The following is a 19165-nucleotide window of genomic DNA, read 5'->3' as shown; positions in this document are numbered from 1 at the left end:
GAACAATAATAAAACTTGTTTTAACCATGAATTTTGACTTGGGTTGTTATTCAGCAATAGCTGATGGGTACAGAGGTATTACTGAGTGGGGACAGGGAAACACATGGAAAAAGTTGGATAAACATGTGCATGAAATATGATCTCTACCATGTGATACGCAGAAAAGATACACAGCCCATGCCCACCCACACTTATGGAAAATTCTAAATGGAAACACACCCAGTATCTCAGGGGTGGTATTAAGGGATGTATGGGGGTAATTTTATTTTTCCCCTTTTCTCTTTTTCAAATTTCCTGTGATGGTCTTACATTACTTATGAAAAATGCCTTTTCATAAAATAAAGTGCAGGCGGGTCCCACTCAAGGGTCTCATGTTGGAGGTGGCAATGGGCCCCTCAACTTCTTTTTTGGAGGATTCTACCCTATCATTCGTGCCACTATCAGAACAAGCCCCTATTGTAGTCAAAGACTGCTATTGACATGGGGCAAAAAAATCCTTTCTTCACACTTTGATGCCACAGATGAGCAAAGCCCAAACAACTGTTTTCCCCACTCCAGAGTACTGGGGCACCATGAACTTCATTTGTTTTTCCCCCTGAACCATTTGCTGGACTCGCTGAGGGATGCTGAGTCTTCCACCCCATCTGCCTCTGCAGAAATTCTCTTCCCTTCTGTCTCAGCCTGTGCACATCCTCCAAACATTACAGGCTCAGCTCTAGTCCTGCCTCCTCCAGCGAGCCCCTCTGGGCTCCTCAGCTGGAGAAGACCCTCCATTCTGAGCTTCCAGAACACTTCCTTGGACCATACAAGTCTCCCTCCCACCATGTAGTATTCACACCCACATTCACCTCTTTATCCAAACTTTGAGCTCAGTGAGGACAGGGTCACCGTATGACATGACCCTGGGGATTTTGGCTTCCCCCCACTCCAGGGCTGCGAGGCCAGGAATAAAGGAAAAATCGTACACAGAGAAATTTGGAAAAGATGATTTCTAACGCTCTTGGTTTATCAACGGGGAAAGCGAGGACAAGAGTCAAGGTGTGTCTTGTTCACACATGGTGGCAAAGACAGAACGTGGACTGACATCTACTAAGTTGTGTTCAGTATTCCACCTACTGGGCGCTCAGCCTCCGGCAAGGTCGTGGACCAGGGGACATTCAAGGATCAGAGATGAAGGAGGCGCTCCCTTCCAGGGCAGACTCTGTGTTCCCCCAGCCAGGAGAGCACGTTCCTCACTTGTCCCACCCTGGGCCCCAGACTCCTGCAGGCTGAGCGCCCAAATGAATGCGGGGCAGCATCCCTGCTGCCCTTTCAGTCCATAGCCCTGGGCCTGGACTGGCTTCGCTGTTTTGCAGTAGAAAGACCACCACAGCCCAGTTCCCATGGGCACTGAAAGCATAGCAGGTGAGAACACACTCGGGTTTGACATTGAGCACAGCTGCCTTGAGAGGTCCACTGGAGGAGCTAAGGACACCACCTCGCCATCACTGAAGTATACTTTTGTTCTATTCTATGTTTTGTGATTGTTGCTTTTGCTGATGCTATGATCCTCCCACCATACACGCACTATCCTGCTGGGATGGCCTGAGTAAGGTGAAAATGTGTCAGGATGGTGAAATCAGGAACCTTCCGGAATGATGAAGAGATAGCCTTAGTCTCTTCAAAAACTGAAGTCAGACATTTAAAAGACTTTTGAGTATTGAAGGAACTTTCCATCTCATCTAAGAAAATGACAGAGCAGAGTAAAATTTTAAAATTTTAAATTTACAGTACCTCTTCAGGGTCCTTGACTGGCTCAGTCAGAAGAGCGTGTGACTCTTGATCTCTGGGTCGTGAGTTCAAGCCCCACACTGACTGTAGAGATTACTAGAATAAATAAATAAATAAATAAATAAACTTAAATCTATGTTACCTCTTCAAATGGGTAAAATGTCTTCAGAAATTTTTAGAAGGCTACATTTGTGCCTCTGTTCACATTTTCTTTGTTAGCAGGGGTGATGCACTTAGGAGCCTCAGAAAAGCAGGGAGAGAGATCAAGGGCGATTTGGTCAAGGTCATGCCCTAGAGTAGAGGGGAAGTAAGTCCCCAAGAGGAGGGGCCTTGTCCAGGGCCACACACAGGGCTCAGACTCCCAGGCCAGAAGCAGAGAGCAGAGCCTGTGGGCAGGGTGACACTGGTTCCTGGCATTATCCATTCACGCCACAGCTGTCATTGGGTATCTCCCCTGTGCCGGGCACCATTGCAGGCACTATGATGCAGCTGTGAACGAGTCAGGGCCCAGCCTGGTGGACTTATGTCCTGGAGGACGGTGGTGAGCTTGGTGAAGGAAGTTGAGCAGGGTGAGGTGACAGGGTCCATGGGGAGGCTCGTCATTCCAGGAGGTCAGCAAAGGTCTTCCCGTGAAGGTGGTGTTTGAGCAAAGACCTAGGTGGCAGGAATGAGGTGGGCTCTGAGCTTAGAGGCTGGCAGACAGAGGCTGGTGTGGCTGGAGGGGAGTGAGGGGGGAGAGAGTTGGTAGGTGATAGGAAGGAAAACAGCTAGAAGGTGGGGTGGGCTAAGTCAGGTGCTATGGACGGCTCATTGCCAACTCTGAGACTGCTTCTCCCCTCAACAGGGTAGAATGGAGGCTCCCAAATGAGGGTGCTTCTCAAGAGAAAATGTGCTTCTGTGCAGAGGGCACTTAGAGGGGGGCCCTGGGAGTATGTGTGCAGGGAGAGCCAACCTTGGGGGTATGGGAACTGGGGGAGACCTGCCCAGAGCAGAGACAGCCCAGGGGGGCCAACTAGGGCCCAGTGGGCAGATGAAGGACATGTGACTCTGGAGGCAAAGCCAGAGCCAGTGCAGGAAGTCATGGGGAGGCAGAGTCCAGCACAACCTAAAAGAGTTTTGTTGTGGTCAGAGCTGTCCGACAAAAATGGGGCAGCTGCAGGGGGAAACAGGGTGGGGCCTTCTCAAAAACATAAACCTAGAATTCCCATGTGGTCCAGCAATCCCATGCTTGGATATATAACGCAAGTTGAAAGAGGGAACTCAAAGAGATAGTGCACGTCCATGGCAGGAGGGACTCACCCAGCCCAAGGCCATCCCCCTTCCCAGGGCTGCCCAGATCTGGGGACTGACCTATGTAAGCTGCCAAAGTCCTGTCAGCTCAGCTCCCTGAAACTGGGGACACCTTGATACAGTCCGTTTTAGCTTAGGAGCCTGCCTGCAGCTTGACTTTCCCTCTGTGCATGTCTGCTGTCTCCCCTCCCTTCCTCAGCTGTTGATCCGTCGGACCCCTTGTTTGCTGTACTCCAGTCAAGGTCTGCTTTAAGAACCAGCAGGGTTTGTCAAGGTCAGTCAGCTGGGTCACAGGGGGCTAGGGCCAGTTCTGAGAGAGACAGAAGAAAGCTTACTAACTCTCAGGAGTGGACATCAGAGTTCCTTGGTTCCCGCCCACCTCCACACCCTGGTCCTCAGCACCCAGGCCCCCTGAGGACCCAGACTTTGGACACTGGGGGTCCTCAAGGCAGCTTGGCCTAGCGTGGCTCATGCCTCCAATATCTCCAGGCCCCTGGCATCACAGCAGAACCACAGCACAAATGACACGAGCTAAATTCTAATAGCCAGCCTGGCCTGTTAATGGCCTCTTATACATTTAAATTGGGCGTGATCCCTTTGGGAACTGTAATTTTATTCATGGAGAATGTGCCATCTCATTTGAATACAGAAAACTGTACTTAAGAGATAGGATGGCTCTGGTGGTTTCTTCTTTCCCTCCCCTGGCCTGGTTTTGCTGCCCTGGGCCCTGCCAAGGGCAAATGGTATGGCACTGCCAACTCAGCTCTTTTTGTCCCCACCGAGTAGAGAACAGAATGCGGGTGCTGAAGTCAGTGAAAGCCCCCAGAAATCAGACCACACCCTGAATTGCACTCTGTGCTACTCTGAGCTGTGGTTTCCTTATCTGTAAGTGATGAGAACACTTAGTTCCTAGGGCTGTGGGACAGTTACACACCAGTGAATACAGAAAAGTGCCCCACACAGAGGCTTGCTGTCCTGCTTCCACACCCCGGGCCATCCAACAGCCCGCCTGATGGAGCTCTGAGGAGCGCTGGCCATGGCTGGAAAGGCAGGAGGACGGCCGGGCCCCCTCTTGGACACACTGTGGTCCTTTGGCTCTCCTGCTCAGCCTCTAAGGCTGTCCTGGGGTGGAGGGGTTTGCTCAAACATTCCATGCAGTCATCTCAGCCCATTGCTTCAGCCGCCACCCCAGCTGAGGAGCAGGGCCTCCCTGCCCTCAGAACCCCCAGCTCATGGGGCCATGAGCCTCCCGCCTCAAGGCCAAGCCCTGGCTGAGGGGCTGAGGGGCCAGACACAAGGACCCTTTTCAGAAGCCCCACCAGCCTCTTGCTTCCCCTCCATTCCTCTTCTTCTCCAGCCTGGAGGATTCTACTAGTCTTAGGAGCTGGGGGAAGGGGGAGAAAAACTGGCTCCCTTCTGGGCAGTAGCCTTCAGATCTAGGGCTGATGGCACACAGCTTATGCCGGGAGACCTCCAGAGTTTCAGGCTTTTTGGGTAGGTTTCACACACCAGAGCTTTGGGTTTTGAATAATAAAACACAATGTTGTTGGTTTTTTGGTTTGGTTTGGTTTGGTTTGGTTTGGTTGTTATGTTTCTTGTATCACCAGCTCCTGAAGCATCAAATATTTGAAGTATTGGAAACAAAAATTCCCATCAGTTTTTTGTTTGGACCACCTTGATCCCCATTTTTTAAAACTGTAAGTAACAAGAGGAAAATGGGCAGGAAGGTACTTTTTATTTTTTTCCCCAAGAATAGGACTATATGCATTGTGATTTTTATTTTCACTGAGCAATATATACCCAAACATCTTACCATGTAAATAAATATTATTGAATAAATCATTCACATCAGTTGATATATCAAAAATCTGATCCACCTGTCTCTCCCCACCCAGTGCAAACACTGATCTTCTTCTTTGGGGCTGAGTGTTGTGTAAAAACAGTTGGCCCCACACATGCTGATTTGCCATCTTTGTCTTTCTCCCAAATTGTTCCCCAGGCCTCCTGGAGATCCCCTGGGGAAGATGCTGTGGGACAGAAGACCAGAGGGAGCCCAAGGGGTCTGCTGTCACTTGCCCGGAGCTGGAGCTCCATGGTGGCCACAGCTGATCCACCTTGGCTTGGGGAAGAGGTTTCTGGGCTGAGTGTGCTGTTGCTGTTGTTGTTTGGTAAATCTCATCAAGTTCATGTATGATTACCAGTGCATGGATTTAAAGGAGTGTCTTCACGAAGCTTTCTCAACACACAAGTATAAATGAACCCTCCTTTAGACTTGTAATGAAAATGGAGCCTTGGGGAGAAGGAAAAGGCATTGGTGGGAGATGTCCTCAGCAGCTCCATCAGTGGATAGAGGGTTTCCCCGGAGGAGTTTGAAATATCTGGTACCGGGAAGTATGGGGGGATGGGCCTAGCTGGGCTGTGCTGTCTGGCTGCTTTAAACTTGATTTGAATGCCTGACTGGGCAGTGATTGAGGTCAGCAATAGACACAACTCAGAAGGGCCTGAGGCGCATCTGTCCTGGGGAGGTGGGGCGCTTCCTAGGAGAGCTGACGTGGCAAAGGGTTGTGGGCCAGGAATGAGCACTCCGTTGCCACAGGCGTGGGAGAATTTGCCCAAAGACAACACCTCAGGATGTTTCTCATTTCTGCCGTCTTTTAAGAGTTGGTGATCCAGCTCTGAAAAAGCCCTGGCTAGGCACTGTTTGCTCCTGAACACATGAGCAGGCTTGCACAAGCTGCTCCTGAATGAGGCTTCAGAACTCAGCCTGAGCTTCTTCCATCTGATGGGGGCGAACCTCCACCCCAGCAGCACACAGAGCTCCCAGAAAGAGGGCATTGGTTGCTGGACTGGTTCTCCTATAAAAACTTTGCTTCAGAGCTAGGTAGCTCTGGATGATGGGGACAGAATCACAGAACAGCCTCTGAGCTGAAGCAGCGTTGTACAACTAACCTCACTGCTCCCTTACAGAGTGGGATCCGGAGGCCTAGAGTGGGGGTGACCCACCCAGGGACACACAGCCAGATCAGAACTCTGGTCTCCTGATGCTGGCCTGGGCCTTTCTCTGTACTAGCTGCCTCTTCCAACACCTGGCAGCTCTTAGGAGGTACCCCCTTGTTAGTTCAAAGCAGAAGAGAGGAGATGCAGGACAAGGGGCGTCCAAGGACAGAACAGGCTACCGATCTCACTTGGCCCTCCGGGCAGAGGTGACCCATGAGGGGCTTGGCTGGGGCATCCATCCCTCCACCCACATGGGGAGGACACTAAAGGCCTCTGCCTGTTCCTGCCTCCTCATTTCTTGGATGGGATAAACTATTTGGCCTTCGGAACAGATTATTTTTGCATGAAACAGGATTGTTATCACTTAATTGAAAATAATTATCCAATGCAAATTGAGTTTAGTTTGTCTAGTTGGAAATAAAGAAGTGAATATTTTGGGCAGTTTCACTGCTGCAAAGCAAGTATTTTAAGTAAATGAAAGTAATGAGAATAGACTTCTTTCTCTGCAGGAAGCCCTGGGAAGTCAGCAGGGTAGCACCCATGGCTGGGAAGTCTGGCTCAATGCCCTGTCCAAATCAGGTTTTGTTTGTCCTTAGGGGTCTGTAATGGAGGAGATGTTCCTGCAGAGCCAGAGGCCACGGGGGCACTAAGGATGGCAGGGATGCAGGTCACCCTGCCCAGTAGTTCAGCCCCCCAGGGACTCATCCTGACGACACAGGCCCTGGTCTCCTTGGGAATCAATGAAAAAGAGGAAGTCAGAGGAAAGGAGAGAAAGCCACCGGTGTAAGTCTGATGTAGGACGCAACTTCCTGTCCTCCTCTTTCTGTGCTCTCCATCCCAGGCCCTGCACCTTCAACTCCGAGTCCTCTGACACTGCGTCAGCTACATTGAGTCACAGTCAGTTCCACCCAGGTGACCACTAACACCACCTGCTTTCTGAATTACTTCTTGGTTTTGCTTACTTCTTTCCATTGCCTCTGTATCAGCTCCCTATTCCCGAAGCAATGCTTTCTAGAGAGCCATCACAGCATCTCAGCAGCCTACAACAGCAGGCAGTGCCTTCACATGGCCTCGAAGCTCTACTGACCTCAGATGGGCTCACTTGTGGGGCTGCAAGCAGTGGCAGTGGCTTTGCTCCACGGGTCTGTCATCCTCCAGGATCAGCAGACTAGCCGGACACGTCCTTCTCCGGGGCATGGCAGGTGCACAAGAGAGCAAGCAGAACATGTGAGGCCTGTTGAGGTCAAGGCTCAGAACTGGTATCTAGTCACTTCTGCCCCATTCCATTGACCAAAGTAAGTCACAAGACCAAGTTCAAAGTCCAGGGCTTGGGGCATATGCTCCTCCCACGAGGAGGTGTGGAAGCAGGAGGACAGAGGCTGCTGTTCTGGTCTTGACCTTCCCACTAAACTCCTCAACTTTGGTCTCATCCCCTCTACTCTCCATGGAATAGTTTGCTCCTTCAAACATGAAAACCTGACCGTGTCATTTTTCAGCTTCAAATCCCCTGAATCCTTCCTTTGCCTGATGGTCTTATTCCTCTTTTTTGAGTTTTGAGAATAATTGGCATTCACTCGTAAAAGTGCTGCATTTAACAATATTCTAAGGGTCTTATGAGAGCTGTCCCCAGTACAATTGTTATCATGGCCCCTGATAATTGAGTTGCCCTGGTTCTCCTCCCTTCTTGGGGCAGCCTTGGCTGTTCCTATTTGTAAATGGCAGTGCATAGGATCTATAACCTGCAAAGACCCTTGCACCCTGGCAGAACACAAAGCAAATGCTCATAGGCACAGGAGCAGCTGTGATGCAGGGCGTCCTCTGTATGTTGCTATAAGGGAAGGCCCTGGCACAGCACCAGGCTCTCAGAGGGACTGGTTTTCTCTTCCAAAACCCCACCACACGAATTACTTGTCCGTAATAAATAACATACATTTTTTTTTTCATAGCAAGACTTTCTCAGTGAAGATAACAGTGTGCTGATTTAATCTCTAGTACAAGCTCCTTATCTTGTGCAGACTGGTAACGAAGTTTACCACCCAGCTAAGAGATTTGAGATTGTTCATCTCTCCTCTGCTTCTGGGGACACAGATTTGTGGTGCCCAAGTATCTCTGAATGGTACGCCGGAGTAAAATTATGAAGACAGTGGGCAAGAGCTAGTAATGAAAAAAAATTAATACAGTGCTATAATACAAAAAGGACCTTAAAATGCTCAATATAATATAAATTATATATAATATAATATAATATATATAACAACAGATGATTGGCTAAATAAATTATATATGTCCTCTTAATGGAATTGATTCCACTCATAAAATAATAGTTTGGGGACTTTATAATAGATTAAAAAGAATTCTTAGAGTATAACAGTAAGTTTAAAAAAAAAATGTGCAAAATTGTGTGAGCAGTCCACTATGTAACATGTAGATAAGATAGATGGGCACATGGAGTACCTGAGTGGCATCCGACTGGAGTACCCAGTTAAGCATCTGACTCTTGGTATCGGCTCAAGTCATGATCTCAGGGTCATGTGGGGCTTCGTGCTCAGTGGCTAGTCTGCTTGAGATTCTCTCTCTCCTTCTCCCTCTGTCCTCTCACACTCCCACACATTCTTTCCTTCCCTAAAATAAATAAATAAATCTTAAAAAAAATAGATGGGCACACACTCCCATACTCTGAAGGTACTGCAGAAAATACATATTGGTTGCATTAGAGTGGTGCGATTGTACTTTTTTCTTCTTTTATCTATTTTTCAAACTTCTGAAATACTAGTTCTGCTACTTCACAATGAAAAAAAAAAATAGGGACGCCTGGGTGGCTCAGGTGGTGAAGAGGCTGCCTTTGGCTCAGGTCATGATCCCAGTGTCCTGGAATTGAGTCCCACCTCGGGCTCCTTGCTCAGCAGGGAGCCTGCTTCTCCCTCTGCTTCTGCCTGCTATTCTGTCTGCCTGTGCATACTCTCTCTCTCTGACAAATAAATAAATAAAAAGTCTTTAAAGAAAAAAAATAAAGCCTAGTGATAACACATTTCTATGTCCTGTTCAGTTGGTACCCTCTAATTCAGGGTCTCCTTAGATTCCTAATGTTAGTGCATTAAAAAATTAATTCAGATCCACAAATTCAGAATCTGTGATCACTCAGATTGGGTATTCATTCATCCATTTATTCATTCATTCATTCATTCACAAATATTTAGTGAGAACCCCCTAGTGCCCTTCCAGGCGATGCAGCAGTGAACAGCATCGCATCCTTGCCTCATGGAGGGATGGCCAGGGCTGACCCTTTCACTGTGTGGCCTTCACCTAAAAATGCTTGTCCACTTCATGCTGTGTCTGACACTGGGGGACAGAGGCAGGTCCAGCCAGGAAGATGACAAATGCAAACGCAGGAAATTTCTCTTTGTCAGAAACATCAGTTAAAAGCTTAAAAGGATAATACATGCTCATAATACATTCAAACAATACTTGATATGACAGCAAACCCACCGTCTAGAGATAAGCAAGAGGAATGGTTTGATATGTATCCTTCAATTTTTTTTCTAAGAATCTACAAAAAGACATATTCCTTTATGTATATGCCCACATTTCTAAATATCCACACGCCTATCTATATAAACGACAGTTCTATTTTCATTTAAGAAAATGGATCTGAGAATGCATTTCGTTCTGCAACTTTAAGGCTTACTGTTCTGAGGCCAAGCATACAAATGTGCAAAGCGCTGGGGGACCGCAGTGGCCTTGAGGCTGGTGCAAGAATGAGATGGGCCTGATGGTGGCTGGGACTGTGGAATTTGTGCAGCAATCCTGAAAGGGCTGTGCTGCACTCTCACCTGGCCACAGCATGGCTGAGCTGGCTGCAGTGCATGGTAGGACACTGATGGATAGGGAGGTGAGAGAAAGGGTTGCCGGGGGAGAGGGAGTGGCAGAGGTAAAGGTCTGGAGGTGGACGATGAGGATGTCTGCGCTGTGGGGCATTCCTCTAGGTTGGAGACCCTGAGCAAATGATGCCTGAGCGGCTGAAGAGACTCACGTCTTGATTCACGCACATCTTTGTTCCCTGTCTTCCTTCCAAAGCCCCCACCCCACCCCAGTGGTCTCGAACTTGCCTGTCCAGTCCCTTCAGCATCAGGAACCAGGGTGTGGCTCCACTAAGAGAAGACGGCTGGTCGTTGGGGTCCCAGATCATCACGAAAGCAGATCTTGTACTTATACATGAACGAGAGAGTTGTATTTACCAAGCTCTGTTGTTTACACAGTAAGGAGAAATTAATTCCTGGGAAGGTAGAGGGTGGGGTTTGGGGGAGCCCCATTGGCTTCTGCCCATTAAACACTCCAGCTAGTGGGCAAACCCAACATATGCCCACTTCCACTTTGACAGCTGCTCTTATTAAGTGGGAGCTCTTTAAACACAGGAATCCACTGAACACTAATCTGGATAATTGAAAAAAAAAAAAAAAAAAAAAACCCAACCAAAATACCCCACAGAAATTCAGCAGGAACTGCTGCTGATTGCTGTGAATACACCATGCGCGTTTCTGGGTTTTACCCTGGTCACGCTCCTGCAATGACTGGCTCAGGGGCTTCTCCAGGCAGCAGCAGCAGGGTGCCTTCTGAGGGCCTCCCAGTCCAGCCTGCTCTGAAGTGAGCCCGAGTGGGTCTGCTGGCCCCACGCCAAGCTTTGGACACCTGCCAGACCCTTTACCTGCTTGGGTTCCATTACTTAACCCTCCCACATTCCCCTTCCTCTTCAGCTCTCTTCCCTTCTCTGGGCCTCAGTGTTGCCCTCTGTAAATTGGGGTGAGGGTGGGGTGGGGACAATGACCAGTCATTATGAAACAAAATAAAGCAGAAGGAGGAGGGGAATCTCTAAGAGTCCTTCCCAGTCTGATCTTAGAAAAACAAAGGGAAAACAGATCAGCTGAGAACCTCTGAGCTGGCCTGAGTTCAAGGCCACAAAAAAAGACCTTGTCCTGAAATCCCCTCACTCTCCCCCCACCCCAGGACACATGTCTATGTTCTTTAGTTCCTAAAGGTTAAGCTCCCTATTAGTATTCACCTTACACACACACACACACACACACACACACACACAGTGTAGTCTAGCCTGTGCCTGGCCTATCCATCTATATCCCAAAGTACAGTGACTTGGGACCTCCTATCTCATGTGAACTTGAGGGCCACCTCCATCCCACCTGCTCTCCCCTGCACCCCACAGCTGGCAAGGCTACCCAACCTTTCTCTGAGATCATGGACAACACAGGCTGCCCTTGACAGACTATGCTAGGAACCTTAAGGAAATCACTACAACTTCCTCTGCAGCCTGGAGGCCCCATCCCGGCCCTTGTTTTGTCCCACCACACTCTACACCCCAGCTCCGGTCAGGGCCCTCTACTTTCTCCACCTGGATGCATCCTCCACTGGCCTGCCTCAGAGCCTTTGAACGAACATGCATGAGATGTTCTTTCTCCCCACTTCATTCTGCCTTCACCTTTGAGCCCTAGTTTAAGAGCCGCCTCTCAGGCAAAGCCTTCCCTGATTCCATGCTTCCAACTTAAGTCAGAACCAAGCCTCCTGCCCCAACCCCTCCCAGCTCCACAAACCAGGTACCAACTGCCTGTGTATGTGTCATATTAACTTCCAACCTTTCTACACCACATTTTAAAATACTTCATGAGTCTGGGATACAGTTGGATATGTTGAGCCGTAACTGGGAAGCTAGAAGATCCTTTGTGGGTCTGTGTGTGTTGGGGAGGGGCTGGTTACCTGTGGATAACTTGGGATCTGGAGATCAGAGAAAGTAGACACATGCCTTGAATCCTGGGGTGAGGTCAGTAGATCTCTGGATGGGGTTCTTGATCAAGATCAGTGCATTTCTGCACAGGTGTGAGGTCATGCTGAATGTGCAACTTTAGAAATCTTGATAACTTAAGTGCTTCTTCATGCTCAGTTGAACTGATTGCTATCATTTACTTCTCTAGTGTTCCACTGTTGACCATCTCTAATATCCACAGCCATAAAGAATATTCCATGGACATAATAGTAATTCTTTAAAGGTGTTTCTGGTTCGTGGAGATACTGGGTGGGAGGAGTGAACCTTGTGAGAATTTTCACATATGGCCAAAGAGCTGAAATGGAACTTGTATGAGTTTACTAGCTCTGCCATAACACGATACCACAGACTGGGGGGCTTAGACAACAGAAATTTTCTACAGTTCTGGAGGCCAGAAGTGCAAGATCGAGGTGGCTGGCAGGATTTCTCTGAGGCCTCTCTCCTTGGCTTGTGGATGGTTGTCCTCTGGCCACCTCTTCGCAGGGTTGTCCCTCTGTGTTTGTGTCCTCTGGTGTCTCTTGGTCCCATTTCCTTTTTTTTTTTTTTTTAAGATTTTATTTATTTATTTGACAGAGAGAGATCACAAGTAGACAGAGAGGTAGGCAGAGAGAGAGAGAGAGAGAGAGAGAGGGAAGCAGGCTCCCTGCTGAGCAGAGAGCCCGATGCAGGACTCGATCCCAGGACCCTGAGATCATGACCTGAGCCGAAGGCAGCGGTTCAACACACTGAGCCACCCAGGCACCCCCCATTTCCTTTTTTTACAAGGACACCAGTCAGATTGGATTAAGCCCATCCCAACAACCTCATTTTACTGTAATTATCTCTTGAAAGACCCCATCCCTAAATAGTCACCTTCTGAGGCCCTGGGGCAAAGGGGTTAAGACTTTGCCATATGACTTTTGGAGAACAGTTCAGCCCATTGACAGAGCTCTTCCGTAGAGGCTGGAAATGTCCCTTGGTGTCACCTGGCTTGGCTGCTGGCCCCCTGGGTTCCTTCCAAAGCTAAAGGTTGGATGTGAAGACCTCGGTCTCTCAGCTGTATCCTGTTTCCCTCTCTTCCAGTCTCTCATGCCATCCACTGCTGACAGTTGTTAATCAGAGATTCTCAGCCTCTGATGCACTTCCCATTGGAATCGCCTGAGAGCTTAGAAAACGATCGTGGTGTCTGGTTCCCAGTCCTACAGATTCTAATGACCTTGTAACCTGGGCACGGGGAATGTTAAAACTTCCAGGGTAGTTCCAGGGGTTGGCTAAGGCCTCCCGTTCTTACCTTCGCAAAGCATGAGATGGGGCACAGGGGCTGTTTCACTACCATTTTCCAAAGTTAATTAAAGCTCCATATTCTAAAGCCTGTTTTTAAGTCCCCTAAACAAGTTCATTTTAAAGCGTGGTGGTAATTTGGCTCCTTTGTTAAAATTAAGTCCTTAAAGTAGAAATTAAAAGACGAAATGGAAAACCACTGGGCATAGAAAATCCACCCTGGGTTTAATAGAGTCTCTTAAGTCGAGGACTGGAGTGAGACCCTTGCTGCTCAATGTGGGTGGGGGCAGCGCTATACATTGTGGTCCTTGAGGCTTATGTTCTGTGTAAGCTTTTGAAGGAAGAGGATAAAAGCTAATTTCCATGAGAGCCCGGCTTCTGCGGCGGGGTGATTAGGAAACTGTTGTGTTAAGTTTGGGCTCCTCCAAGTTTAGTGCCCCAACTCTCCATGTTTGAAACAGAGCTCGACAAGATTCTACCCCTGGGTGAATCTCACAGACAGGCTGAGCTAAAGAAGCAGAGGTAAAAGGAGGTCCTACTGCATGATTCCATTGAGATGAAGTTCAAGTACAGGTCAAACTAATCTACAGTGACTGCAATCAGAACCTGGGTGCCTCTGAGTGTGTTTGCAGGAGACTCTGATCCTGAATAAATGGAGAGGGGCACATAGCTCAGCCGGACCAAGGGAAGAAGTCTGCGATCCGGCTCCCCTTCAAACTGTGACCTTCATAAGTGGCCCAGGAGCCCCATCGTCGGCAGGAGGCAGTCACAGCCCAGCCCCTGCGCCTTGGCATAGCCTGGCCTCTGCTCTCTCTCCCCACACTACTTCTGCGCCCACAGTCCTCCACCCAGTGCCAGCACCACCTGAGCTCCCTCCCTCTGCCCTTACCCGTGCTGTGCCTCCTGCTGAGATGACCTTCTCCAGTCTTGTTCACCTGGCATTTGGTCACCCTTCCTATCATGGCGGGGAAGCTGTTCCTTTGCCTCCAGGGATGACATTAATCATATCTTTTACTCCTCACTTTATGTGTCTGCTTTTGCCATTAGGCTGGGTGTGCTTTTGGGAACAGCGCCGTCTCTGTATCTGCAACACCTGGCAAAGCGCCCAGGCACTGAGACCAAAAAACAATGTTTACCATTGAACTGTGTTAGTTTAGGATGGGAAATGGAGAGCTGTAGACAAACGTCCTTTGTCACAGCCATCCGCTTATGTGTAACAATATTTGAAACACGCTGGAGAAACAGGTCATTGAAACCGCTCTCGGGGAAAGACTCTGTTTGGTGAGTTGAGATTTGCAGGGACAGCTATGGACTGTCTCCAGCTCCGGGGCAGGTGGCAGAATGGTTGTCCAAGACAAAGGGACAAAAATATGACACTGGGGTGGGGCGGTGCTAGAGGAATGGAGGGAAGAGATGGGGAGGAGACAGAGAGAGTGGGTAGAGGGAACCACAAGGACAGTCAGAAGCTACGCTCTGTGTAATGGAACATCTCCCTGTGGCCCCCAAATCTTCTCTGAGCTTCCAGAAACTCACAAAGTGTTTAATGCGAACGTGTTTGTGTGTGTGATGTGTGCATAGGCGAGTGGGTATGTAAACATGCACACATGTGTGAGCACGTATGGGTGTATGTATACACACGAGTATGTGAGTGTGTGTATTGCAAGTGTGTATACATGTGCGAGCATATGTGAATGTATCTGTGGGTGAATATGTACGTGTGTGTGCACACGTGGGCTGAGAAAGGCTCTGCATTCCCAGCCTGCATTGTTTTGGGAGTGTGGCCGAGGCAGCATGAGGGCAGCAAGAGAAAGTCGGCTTTGACATCTCTCAGCAGCCACAGAAAGCACAGACCAGGGGTTGGAGCCAAATCTCTGAGGGGCCAGTAGCCCCTACCTGCGCTCTGAGCCCCACCTGTATTGCCCCATCACAGGGGTGGTCACCAGCATCGTCAAGAGAGCGCATCTTGGCTGCCCAGGCAGAGCCTGTATTGAGGAGCGAGGCCTTCTGAGATGCCAAGGGGAACGTAATCGTGGCTGATTAGTCATGTCTGCCCTGGGCTCTGAAAGGGAGGGCGGCAGCGGGTATGCCTGACATTTGCCATCCCTGGTCTCCAAGGGGCCAAGCAAAGGGTGTGGGTTCTAGGATACCAAGGTGAACCCGACTCAGTACTCTTGCTCGAGCGGCTCTCAGGATGAGCAAATTCTCACGGGAGTGAAAAATATGAGGGTTTCTGGGTGTGGGGGGTTAAGAACAAAAGGGGGAGTGGCAGAAGATAAGCAGGACAGCGAATCTGGAGCTGATTGCAGACAACTCAGAGTGTTGTCCCTAGCAGGGGTGGACCCTGGCAGGGTCACCTCAGCCAGGTGCAGAGGACGCCCGCTCTCAGCTCAGCAGACCCTAGAGAGGGAACTTGGGCATCCCTGCACATCCCTCTCAGAGCCAGGGAGGCCTCCCTGCTCCTGTTCTCTGGATCGCAAACCGTGGGAACTCAAGCCCCATCTGATCGCTGTGTTGTGTATGTTGTGAGCTGTGCAGGTGCAGGACTGAAGGCCACAGGTCATTTGCATGGCATGGAGACCACATTTCAGTTTCCCCTCACAAACGGCAGATTTCACTTTCACAGTCCTCCTTTCCCCATCACAGCCACACCAGTTTCTCCACTGTGCCTCAGGAGTCTGATGTTACACTCCCTAGCTTTCCTCTGTGGTGTTTGTGCCTTGCCAGCCCAAGGACTCCAAAAGGCTCAACCCCCAACCATGCTTCATGCCTCCTCCAAACCCTGCCCCCACACCCCATTCCCAGCTCATGGGGAGTCCCACACTGGGAGGCAGGCGCCTGGGTGCCAGTCCTGGCTATGCCACTAACTCACTATGGGATTTGAGGCTATTGGGGCATCAGTTTTCCCATATGCACCACGAAGGGTTCTAGACTTGATAATTTCTGAAGGTCCTCTAAGTTGTAGAATGGTGACTCTCTGATCTTGAGAGTTTTTTTGTGGTGGGAACCCCGAGACAATATTTTACAGTGAGTGTTGGGACTTGTGTTGGCCCCTGAGGGTCCAGGAACCTGAGGGCTTGCAGGTGTCTCCTCCCATTCCATGAAGTACTACTGCTTCCCACATCCGTCCCAGTTTTCTTCCCATCCTCCGGTCTGGTTCCTGTATCTTTGTGTTCATTGGCTCCCTGGCTCCTCGTGGTGACTCTGTGGGGGATGTGTTATTTTGGAGGTACCCAGCCCACCGTGCCCAAGAGCACCTGGCCAGGAGGGATGTCTCTTCTCCCTCCGGCCCTCTGGCTCCCAGGGTACTGCCCAGCTCGTGGCTATGCCCAGAGCTTCCTGTAAACAACAGCTCGCTGAACAGAGGGTGTCTGGAGGGAACAAAGCTGTCAAGACTCAAATTTTGAACACTGAACACCTTTTCCACTCACTCTTAACTTGAAGTTTGCTGGGAAGCTGTTTTTTGTTGACAAAGTATAGCAGAGGGAGATAGAGGGGATGGAGGAAGAGGGCCCCAGTGTTTAGGCCTGGCTCTTACTCTGACTTGAGATATGACCTTGCGCAAGCCTGTTCCTTGCTTGGGGCTTAATGTAAGAAGGGAATGAAGTAGGCTGGCCTAGAGTGTGCTAGACTATCTTTTAGGCCCTTTGCAGCTCTGATGCCCACCAGAATATCAAGATTCCTTCCACGGCATCTCCCTATCCCTTGCAGGATGGTCCTATATGCATAAACCTGGCTTGCTGATGGGAAGTAGAGGCTTGTGAAGAGACAAGCACCCCCCTAGAGCACAGTACAGGCAAGTTTCAGAGGCTAGGTGTGTGGTGGGGTGGCAGGGGAATCCAGAGTGGCCCAGGAGACCAATGTTAATTGAGGCAATGAAGCCAGAAAACTCCCCTGAGCAGCCAAGTGCAGGAGGGTTGCCATGCAAATCACCAGGAAGAAATGATTAGTGGGTGTAGGCACAGAAGAGAGGTGGTTGGTGACCCATGACTTGTCCAGGCTGATGGTAGATCCCCTGGGACCCCGGGGCTCTGCTTGGGTGGGTGTGGAGGATGAGGTGGAGTGTGAGCAGAGGCTGAGACAGAGGCAAGTCTGACAAGCTCCCCTCCCAGAAAGGGTTACCCAGGCAAGGCTGGTTGTGTGGATGGGACTGGTGGAGGAAGGGTGAGAAAGGCACCCAGATGGTTCCCATTTCAGGGTTCTGCATTCTGCCCCAACCTCTGATGCTTCACTTGGGGGTGGCGGAGGGGTGCAGGGAGGAGGGAGAAGCAGGGACCATTCTGAGAGTGCTGCTCATTGTCAGCAGCATTTCTAGTATGAAGGGAGTGACCAGAATGCAGAGACCCTCTGGGCAGCTTCCTCCTGGCCCTTGGCCCTACTCTCAACAGGCACCCAAATTTCCTCCAAGCTGTGGTCACTCACCTCCAGGGACTGCAAGCCCGCTGCCTCCCAGGCAGCCTGTCCCACTGATGGAAACTTCAGTCAGGAAGGGCTTCTTCGCACCAAGCCAAAGTCTGCATCTTCAGTGGCCTTGGTGTTCAGGGCAATATACCCGAGAGACGTTCTGCTTGGTTTTGTTCTGTGGGGAATTTTACGTAGGAAGCAGGAATAAAATAAAATTACCAAAGTTCCAGGGCGCCTTGGTAGTTCAGTGGGTTAAAGCCTCTGCCTTTGGCTCAGGTCATGATCCCAGAGTCCTGGGATCGAGCCCCACATAGGGCTCTCTGCTCAGCAGGGAGCCTGCTTCCTCCTCTCTCTCTGCTTGCTTCTCTGCCTACTTGTGCTCTCCATCTGTCAAATAAATAAATAAAATCTTAAAAAAAAATTACCAAGGTTCCAAACTCACTTGGCAGGCCTGGTGCCATGTTTTAGGGGTTAGGATTTCGTCCAATTTCTGCCTCAGTTTGCCATTCTCTGCTTTGGTTTTCCTATTTGAGATAGAGACCACTGTGATGGTTAATTTTATGTGTCAATTTGGCTAGGCCATGGTGCCCCATTGTTTAATCAAACACCAGTCTAGAGGCTGCTAGGAAGGTGTTTTGTAGATGTTATTAACATCTACAACAAAAGGATTCTTAGTTAAGGAGCTTATCCTCCAAATGCAGGTGGGCCTCATCCAAATAGTGAAGGCTTTAAGGGCAAGGACTGACATTTCCTGAAGAAGGAATTTTCATCAAAAGATAGAAAGATGGCCTGCTGATCTGCCTTATGGATTTTGGACTTGCCAGCACCCACAGCTGTGTGAGCTTACATAAATCTCTCTCTCTCTCTATGCCTATCTAATTGGTTTTGTTTCTTTGGAGAAGCCAGACTGGTACAACTGCCTTCTACCTCCCTGGACAAAGGCAGATAAAGGACACTCAATCCTTAGGAGAAAAGCAATGTAGAAGAGGACTAATATTATAAAAGTGTTCATCAGTGCAGAGCTGTGGGAATCTAAAACCCATCCCCAAGAGTGCCATCCATCTCCCAACTCAAAATCCATGATGGTTCCCCATTGCTACCGCTGCCATGGTATCAGCGGCTCTTTGTGAGTTGTTTCTGTGTGTCAGACATTCTGCAAGTAATATACAGGGTTCATATATAGATTTGATGCTTTAATTCTTGCAGGAGAGAGGATATGGGCTCCACTTTATAGATGACGAAAATGAAACACAGAGGACCACACTCCTCAGCCTGAAATTCAGAGCCTCCAGGGATCCTGCTCCAACTTAACCTCCCTCCAACCTTCATGTCATCCATAAGTGTGCCGAGATTTTCCTATAGCCAGCCTGTTGCCCATCCCTGGCTTTCTCCTGAAATGCATTTCCCCTTATCCTATATCTCAAGGTCTTCCCTATGGTCCAGGGGCATATTCTGATGCCACCTCCTCTGTGAAGTTCTCCTTGGTTCCCACTGCCGTTATCACTGGAAGTGACCTCTTCTTCCTGCACAGAGCCATGTCTAGGCCTCTAACTTGAGGTATTGCCATTCATTTCAAGGCTTCTCGCTCCCACTCAGAATGGAAGCTGAGGGCAGAAA

The sequence above is a fragment of the Lutra lutra genome, chromosome 13 (assembly GCF_902655055.1).
Source record: "Lutra lutra chromosome 13, mLutLut1.2, whole genome shotgun sequence".
NCBI classification, from domain to species: Eukaryota; Metazoa; Chordata; class Mammalia; order Carnivora; family Mustelidae; genus Lutra; species Lutra lutra.
This window is presented reverse-complemented; position numbering follows the sequence as displayed.